This window comes from Dreissena polymorpha, chromosome 12, assembly GCF_020536995.1.
Source record: "Dreissena polymorpha isolate Duluth1 chromosome 12, UMN_Dpol_1.0, whole genome shotgun sequence".
Lineage (NCBI taxonomy): Eukaryota > Metazoa > Mollusca > Bivalvia > Myida > Dreissenidae > Dreissena > Dreissena polymorpha.
The window spans coordinates 63,248,303-63,258,064 of record NC_068366.1 but is presented as its reverse complement, the minus strand read 5'-3'; positions in this window follow the sequence as shown (position 1 = coordinate 63,258,064).

Genomic DNA, 9,762 nt, shown 5'->3' with positions numbered 1-9,762 from the left:
ACTTATATTGCAACACACTGCGTTCCCAGTTTTTAATGAATATGTCATGCCGATTTGAATCCTTCGCACGCTCTTATTACACAATACCGTTAAAATCATGAATTGACAATACAAAATTTGAAGAGATCTTTTAGAGGAATATAACAGGATATGGGAAATGACGAAAAACGACTCACACTATTAAAAAATATTTGTACAATTCAGTTATTTGTTAAACGTGTGACACATCAATTAAATAATAGACTTTCAGTTTTGTCACGAGAGTCAAACTACTTGAACGTTTCCTGAGTAAGTGTAACCTATGCAATTGGTTTACCAAAGCTTTGTGCACATACACATTGTGTAACTTGTTTACTTGATCAATAAATATCAAATAAGGATCAAAACACGTACGCAGACCATAAATGATGCAGGCTATATTACAGTAATGTAACAAATAATTACACACCAATATGTATTTTTGATAATTTATACTACATACCGTTTGCGATTTCCATCGCTATATGCTGACGGAACCCGGAAAACAAAAGTTACACAAAGAAACCATGCCATTACCCTGTTTGACAAAGTTGCCAGCTGCAGTTACATTCTGGCATCGATCATTAAAAGAAATGATCTGAAGCTCAATCAAGTTCTTGATGATATTCTACCTCTTCTGGACAAAAGATTCGGAAATTCCTGAAAAAACGCACATGGATGATAAATTCGAGTCCTTTGACCTGCTTCATGTGGCTTTTTGCAAATATTTTCATAAAAAAGCGCACGATTTCTCAACGACATGCCAAACAGTTCTCTATCGAGCTGATACCTTTGTAAGAATAGCATCCCAGAACGTTTCATCATTCTCGCTTACGTCTTAGACTAATGACTTAGGTTTACAATCATGTCAGTTACATATAAAATATATTAAAATAGAATACATATTCCCAATATGGCTCTCTATCCACATACAGAGTTTCGTCAACCTACCCGGTAGCTAAAGTTCTTCTGAGATGTTGCTGGGTAAAGATTTCGCATTCTCCTATTTCAATAGCAATCAAAATGTTTGTCTGAAGAGGACAACTGAATTAACGTTCATATGCCACCTATGGCTATTTGTCCACATACCGGGTTACAGCAATCTAACAAAAAGGCCTTACTGACCTAGTACGGTCAGTACTAAGCATGGGGGTCATAACTGGTAGAAAAACGCACTGATCATCAAACTTGGAACGTACTTGTTCGCAAAACACATACGTGTATATCAATATTAACCTCGAAGAATTGATTAAGCTTCGGACTCTGAAGAGTTTGCGTGCATGTTTTGTCTTCTCATAGTTCTAGCTTGCTTCATTCAAACTGCATTACCACGGCTGTGTTGTCCATGTTAAAGAGCATTTCTGTGAAAAGCGGATGTTTGGAATACATATGAAACAAATGTTAAATGTCTTAATGTATGAATCATGTGGCAACGTGCTAAATTCATCAGCGGAAAAAATATTTAACCGTTCAATATCCATGAAACCAAAAAAAATCATTGACCAATTAAAAGCGTTGTTAAATACATTTGTCCAATTTGCTAAAATTTCTCTAGATGAATCTAAGTAGGTGAGATAAGTCGAATTTCATGTTCAATTCCAACTCAGGATCTGACATGATGAGATTCGAACTAAAGACAGTCTATCGGAAGACAACTGTATTCTTAAAGTAGCATTTTGCCGGGCGAATTCCCAGAATTTTCTGAAACAGCTGGCAATGATTAAATCATCAGACTCAAGTAATAATCGGATGAATCTGGAGTTTTCTGTGGACTCATAATTGATATATAGACATTACACAAGTACAGAAAACTATTGCCGATGAAAAATAAATATGCCTCGTACATAAACATATACTCGTTGAGGTCGTATTTCATGTCGACACTATACACTCGCGTTTATAAGATAACATGTATGATAAAATCAAATAAAGTACCTATTTTAAATATATCTTGATTTAAATGTTTAACAAATTTCCTAACGACACATGTATCAAGCATATACAGACACATTTCATTGTTTGTGTGATAGGAACAATAGTGTGCCAACGTGTCGGACGAAAACACAAGGCAAAAAACATAATACTGCAGATTTCCCATTTGGGTATGTAATGAACATAATTATTTTTTCCAATCGAATAAAACAAGTGTTTTTAATATAATAATGTACACATAAAAATATTGTAAACTTTATTTAATAGATTTTTGAAGAAGTTCTGTTAAACTTTAATGATTCCTTTTTTCACCAATATTTGATATTTTTCTTCCCCTTAAATAATTGTTGCTATATTTAAAAAAAGTGTATCGTTCATATCAGTTTTAACTTTATAATGAAATATTAATTTTAAGTTTGTGAGTAGGTGGCCTGTATGGGTATATCTAGACAAATGTTGTTTTGTCAGTTAATGTAGGACCTACACTATTCTGATTTATGGGCTAGTCAGGAATATAATTGTATTTAAGTAAACATTGTATAGACTAGAAGCACGCCGTTTATGCGGATACTTTGATAACAGATGGCACTTCGATACCAGATAACAACAAAAGCCACGCGCGAGAGTTGAGTTCTTCAGCCTTTTTGCATTTATGTTCTGTTCATTTGGTTTGGTCAACACGTAACATTGTTTGGTCGATTAATGGTCTAGTACTTCGTATTGCGGAGCAAGAAAGTCGTGAATAAAAACATTGGATTATAAAAAGAGATAAAATTTCATCGATAATCATCATGAATTCGATGATCAGTACGTATTTCAACAAAATAAAAATAATTGGAAATAAATCAAGAACGTGCCAACTGAACGAAATGAAAGATCAATATGTCCATTAATGTTACAACATATTAAAATTTAGTTTAATAACGTATTTGAGGAAATTCAAATGTTTTTAGAGTCGGATGCCAACTTTTCATGGACACTTCTTTTACCGATCATCTCAAAGACAATGACACTTCGATTCCAGATAACTCGACACTTTTTACCAGATATAACACACACTAGTTAGTGAATCAGAAATGCAGAATTCGATGTGGAATTATGTTATAGTAAGCAGGCAATAAATAAAAATGTATGTACTGACGTAAATTAAAAACAAATTACCGAAACATGTTCTTATCCCTTTGGAATATAATAATAAAAGAGAAAGGGAAGTGCTTCCTATAAGTAGAGCTCAATATAAAGGGAACTTTCCAATCTCTTTTAAATTTTGTGGCTACGCATAAGTATCGTCTTCATGATGCGATTCTAATGAGCACCAAATTACAAAGGATTTTATGAGGTGTATTGGCCGCTTTAAGACCCCTTGCTCCCATTATCTAGAATCCTGCTATAAGTTCAATTGAACACAGGCGTGTTGATCCACATGATCCGTTGTATTGTCAATTCTCTTAATCTCAATTTACCACTTTAAAATAAATATATTATTTAGACAATTATTTTCGGTCGTCACTTGAACTATATTACTGCAGAAATAAGCATTTGAATCTCATTTAATATTTGCACTTATAATAATAATTACATGTATATAAATTAATAGTAATAAGATTTTTGAAAACAAACAAAGCCATTGGTTATATTTTACATGTGTATGTAATTACGTTATGCATATATTTCCAATGTGTCGGGCTTGACAATGCAAATTGATTCGTACTTCAAAATGTTTGGTAAGAATAGCCATAATATACATAAATGCATTTCAGGTAGAAGATAAAACTCGGTTATCAGAGTGCCCAATTTGTTGAAAGTCTCTGTTATCCGAAGTGCCCAATATCGGGAATCAAAGTATCCGCAACTTCATGAATACCACCTATTAAAACATGTTCTATCTTCGTTTATATTTCATTGAATACTATCAAAATTTCAGTATTTGAAGCACAGTGATTACTCTACATGCTGGAATATCAAACAATTTCGTGCAATATTTCTAAGTAGTTTTATTTTGTTGAAATGTTTACTGTTCATCCAGTTAATGCTGTTTTTGGACCGAATTTTCAATTTTTGGGGGAAAAAATCTACCATTCTTCCGTGAATTTTTTCTTTGCAATAGAAAAGGATACACCATTTATAAACTCGACAATGCGCCATGTCTAAAAAACTAATCTTTATGATATAACTTTAAAAATACCTGATGAACTTACCTCTCGCGCGTGGCTTTTGTTGTTATCTGGTATCGAAGTGCCATCTGTTATCAAAGTATCCGCATACCCAGCGTGAGAAGACACAAACAAATATGCAATGACCCTAGTTCGAATACGTTTTCTTATGTTTTATAGCATCATAAATACGATTTTGAGTACACCCAGATTCGAGAGAATTGCAAAACATTCACATTAAACTGTTTGTATTTCTGTCAATTGATTCCCAATTCAAATATGTCAGTTTTCAAGTTTTGTTTATCAGCGTTAGGTAGTGATTTTATAGCAGGTGATTGTAAATTATCAACAACTAACAGGACCCAAAATATCTAATAAGACGTCCCACTGTAAATGATAAAACATATAGTGAGGTGTATTTCGGAAAGTCAACTGGTATACAGATAAAGCAATAAAAAAGTACGATAACGAACGAATATTTATTTATTTTTCTTCCTTGGCGATTGCATAACCATAGTAAATAAATGAGATAATATACCTCATTGGAGAAAACAGTCAGTTGAAAACCGCGTTAATAGGAAAAACAGACTAAAATTTGACAAATTGAATAAGAATAGCACATGTTAATTTTAAATAAGCAATGTGGAAACGTGTCTGGTATGAAGAGAGATAAGATTGATATACAAGTGTCAATTATATTGTGTCTGTTTGTTTGAGTATTATAGCAAGTACCAGGTACTAGTTGACAAAACAACGTCATTTTTCTAAGCTTATTAGTGCTTTCTACTGTATTACATAGACTTTTTAAATTAAGTGTTGAATTTATTGTGCTATGCGTTAAAACGGATGTTTTTGATGTTCTAGCCAATAAGTCTAAGAACTAACCATTCTTGCCAGGATTTTTTTAACATTTCCATAATTTTATTATATATTTCTTTTAAGAATAAATTGTATTACTCACAGATGACGATGATACATAAAATGACTCCACGATTTAAAAAATAAAAGTGTTGTAATAATTTTTGCGTGCGTGCGATCGCGTGTGCGTATGTTTGTATGGTGAACATGAATTAAGTTTACTCAACGAGGTGTTTATTTCTTCAATGCCACGCGGTGCTTATTCTTATCAAACCATATATTGCACTTGCCCACATGCAGATGGTTTTAAATAAATCTTATCAAAATATTTCAACACGTTTGTTAACTGTGTCCGATTCAAATTTGCTCATTGTACATGTTTGACTTGTCTATTTCAAGAAAGTATTGCATAAAATTGAAAACGGCCAATATTAAACAGAGTGTTGAACATCCCATAATGCGCCCGACTGAAATTAGAAAATATTTGGGAGGTGCATTTCAGATGTGTGAATCAGCCTTTTGATAAAGGATTATAAACGTACGATATAAGAAGTGTCTGACTTTATTTCTCTTCCTTGATCACGGGATAACCACTGTAAACACTTAAAGATAATAATCTTCATTCGACACGACATGATTTTAATATAGAACATATTTATCAGCTGGCACAACGTCCTTTTTCTAATTTATAACAATTCGCACATAGAGTCTTAATCTGAAAGGGAGTTCACATGCGATCTTAATATATTTTCTTAACATATAAAACCTTGAAAACAAAGCTATAATAAATGTGTTGAAGAAGTTCAGCTAGAAAACGAACACAATAAGCGTTTATGCTATCGATTTTTTTACTGCACAGTAAAAACTAATTTATGCGCAATTAGGTATATTTTGAAAAAAAAATCTGTTCAGATGTAATTATACGACACAGTTTTTTGATACTACAACAAATAAAAGTAAACGCGTCAGCGGAAACAAGTTCAAATTCGTAAATGTAAATTTTAATTACTTTTGCTATTATCAAGTTGGATGTATCATTCCTCGTTGACATACGATTGAGAAAATATAGTATTATCTGTATTATTCAATGTCAAGTTAAAAAATAACCAAACGCACATATAGAGAAATTGAACGATTTTGAAGCATATACTAATGTAAAACCACCCAATGATTTTAATTATTGAAGTATGCTTTTAAAATCTAATTATATAAACTGTTGAAAGTTAAATAAATCGGATTGATAAGGGATATACATATTTATTTTCGCGATGAAATTGTACTTACATGTGTATACGAAAACGCTCAAACAAATGCGCTCTGCATGCATGCTATTGCTCATTGGTTTAGAGCCAAATTTAGCCTTCCATGTTGGGTTAACTGAAACAATATATTTTGTTTCATTTTTGCGGGATTATAAAAATGTTGAACCGATGTTTGAGTTATTTAAAATTATATGATATTTTATAAAATATTATTCAATTTGGGTAATTAGCATAATACTTAAATAAAAGGCAGACATTACATTAAAATGCAATGTCATAGATTTTCTGTGAACATACTTTTCAAATACTTCAATCTATATTAATAAAGATTACAGAAATAAGTTATCGTCAAGGCTGAGCAAATATAACTGTCAGAACACTGGCTATCGCTCCACATACTTGCCTCAAACGACTGTGATTGCGCATTTGTAAGAAACATATTTTAATTAAAACAGGCGGCGTTCACTGACATTTTCAACATAAGTATCCAAAATTTGTAAAAACAAACACACAACGAATACCCTAACAGAAAATTCAACGTTTGTACACGTTAATGATCAAATAAAAACGTATAAGCAATTGTAAAGGTTTAGACCTGCTATGAATCACTACGAAACTCGGTCACAACATTTGTATGAATGCTATCTATTCAGACTTAAAAACTGAATAGCTTTGGGTAAAAAACAAGATGAAAGGTAATAAGCTAGTGAAAACTCTAGAGGTCGCATTTTCTAGTAGAATTTAGTTTCAAATGATATTCAAAACATCACAAAGAGCTTACCTGAATTTTTATTCTAAATGCATCAAAACCGACTTCTTAAATGTTTCCGGAATTATAACATAAACTTTTCAGAACAGTTCAGTTCGACGGGGTCTCAAGTGAGCGACATAAATGAAAAACATGTCAAATAAATGTTTTGATATGAGGTTATTTTCCAAGAAATGTATACGAAATGTTCACACATTGTGTATGGCCATATCAGATCTCAGTGGATGAAAATATCAAGTTATAATATACGTAAACTTTAGTTGTGGTCCTCTGATGGTGACGCTAAATACCAACAATTGACATTACACAACGTTATTTAGAAAGCCCGGAGAGGGATTCTTACATGTATTGACAGCCTGGACATTGTTTCGTACAATATTGATGCCCCGGATATTCATTCGTAAGTTATATTTATTAGAATTAGATTTTTTGAATGGAATAAAACACGACAGCCGCATTATAAATCGTTTTATTTTTCCTAATTGAATTTGAATTTATAATGTTATGCACAAGACAGTACATAAACGAAAAAGCACATATTTAAATTTATCTACATATACACACACATAAGTATGCACACAAAAGTGAATAAACGAAAAGAAGCAAATATACACATTTATAAGCATATACACACAATGAAATGAAAATATGTATGCTGAAAATAGCTACATTTTATGCATTTAAAGAATTTATAGCAATAACACATCCGTGTTCCCAATACTCAATTTAATAAATTGAGCACTGAATTCGATATCTATATTAAACATTTAATATTAAACGTATGTTTCTGGCAAATAATGTTGCAGACGATAATGTTTTAAAATTTTGAATTGTCGGCTTGAATTATGAGGCGATCACCCTTGAACGGAGTAGACAATGTTGTTAACTTTGGCATCGGGCTGTAGAACAAAATCAAAGTACTGACAGAACTGGTGTGACGGTGCTTTTGAAGAGGATGGATATATAAAAGCATCAATTTAAGTTGATGTACATCATCACAATTGTGTATGTGGGTACGAAAAAAAAATTTGGTACACAAATTTTGGAAACGAAAAAATCATGCCAAAAAAATATTTGGTTACGCAAAAAAATAGAGTACGACAAAAAATTGGGTACAAAAAAAATTGGGAACGAACATTTTTTTGGAACAAACAAAAAATTGGGTTCGAAAAAAATAGGGTACGAAAAAAATTTGGTACGGAAGAAAATTTGGGGTACGGGGACGTAGTACCCCTTGGGAACTTGACCCACAATCGCACATTCTTGGCCCTTTCCTTCAAACATCGGATAAGTACCTCGAAGCCAATAGTATGAATACACATTTATGGCGTACCATTTGGGTCGAAAGTCAACAAGACCTAGTAGGCAAAAAGAGAAATGCACTTTGACCTACAATATGTACGTCGAAGTACATTTTTTTGTACTTCGATGTTCAAAATTGTAATTCGACGTTCAGTCTTTACTGGCCCTTGAGTGTTAGCCAATCAGAAGACGCCTTACATCTGTTGCTTTTAGAGATATTTTACATTGAACATTACTAGTATTATTATTTATACCAAATTATCCGACTATCGACCGCTAACTAATAGATATTGAGCGTATTTATTGAACATTATTATTATTATTTATACCAAATTATGCGACTATCGACCGCTAACTCATAGATATTATGCGTATTTATTGACCTGGCGTGGCGGAATTAACCTCTGACTTATGCAAATAATGGTAAACCGCTTTTAAGCAAACAGCTTTCAAGCGACTGCAGGCTGATCTGGATCCAAACTGGCCACAATCGCCTTAATGTCTCTTTTACTGTGACACAGTTCATTTGACTTAAAAATGATATTTAATACAGTCGATTTGTGTATAACGGATAGCTAAGGACTTCGAGTCTCATTTCAACGTAAACACCATGCATTCAGTAATTAAACCTTTAAACCTCGAAAGACAAATGTCTTTCCTATTGAAACATGCCAGCGGTTTTAAAATTCCGACAAATATTTTTTGTTTACAGTGCAAATTTCAGGGTAAACTGATTCAGCAGTTACCGGATCGCTTAGGTCTTTATCGGATTACATGTGTATCGTGTTATTTCTTGAAATTTTACCCAGCATTTGTAAAACATATTGCAAGATATGTACATTTCCAGAAAAGGAACTTCATGTCTGCGTTTAATAAGACCGAGTTCATGGAAATCGCTGCACAATTGATGAAGTAATGGCTGTTCAAAGCGATGCACCCTATATTCGGGTCGTTTTGAGTTGAATACCTTGTTATATATATATTTGATAGTAAAAACTATGTTTTCAGAGAAATCGATTTTTCGTTATAATTTTATTATTTTTCATTCAAAATGATGTTTTTACTAATAAATATCATAGCCACGAGCTACCCACATGTGTATTGGACAACTTCAATTGAGTTTTCATTTAGTTTGAGACAATCCCAACATTCCCGAATATGTGTCGCCACATGTCCGTTATTCACTAAATCACGAGTTGCAGCTCTCATGCTTATTTTATGTGGTACGCATCAATTTGGTTTCTGAGCATTCTTACTTTTAGAAAGGACACATTATACTACAATATTACATCAATGAACATAATGTTTACCAAACAAAATCTGCAAAATTCAGGAAACCATACTTCACTTCACTTTTCCTTTCGTCACAAAAACGGTGCGTACATACGTGACCTTGTTTTGCTTTAGAAAAAATAAATAATTGTAAGTAAAACATTGACACACGTCAACTAAAACATGAATCGACTGA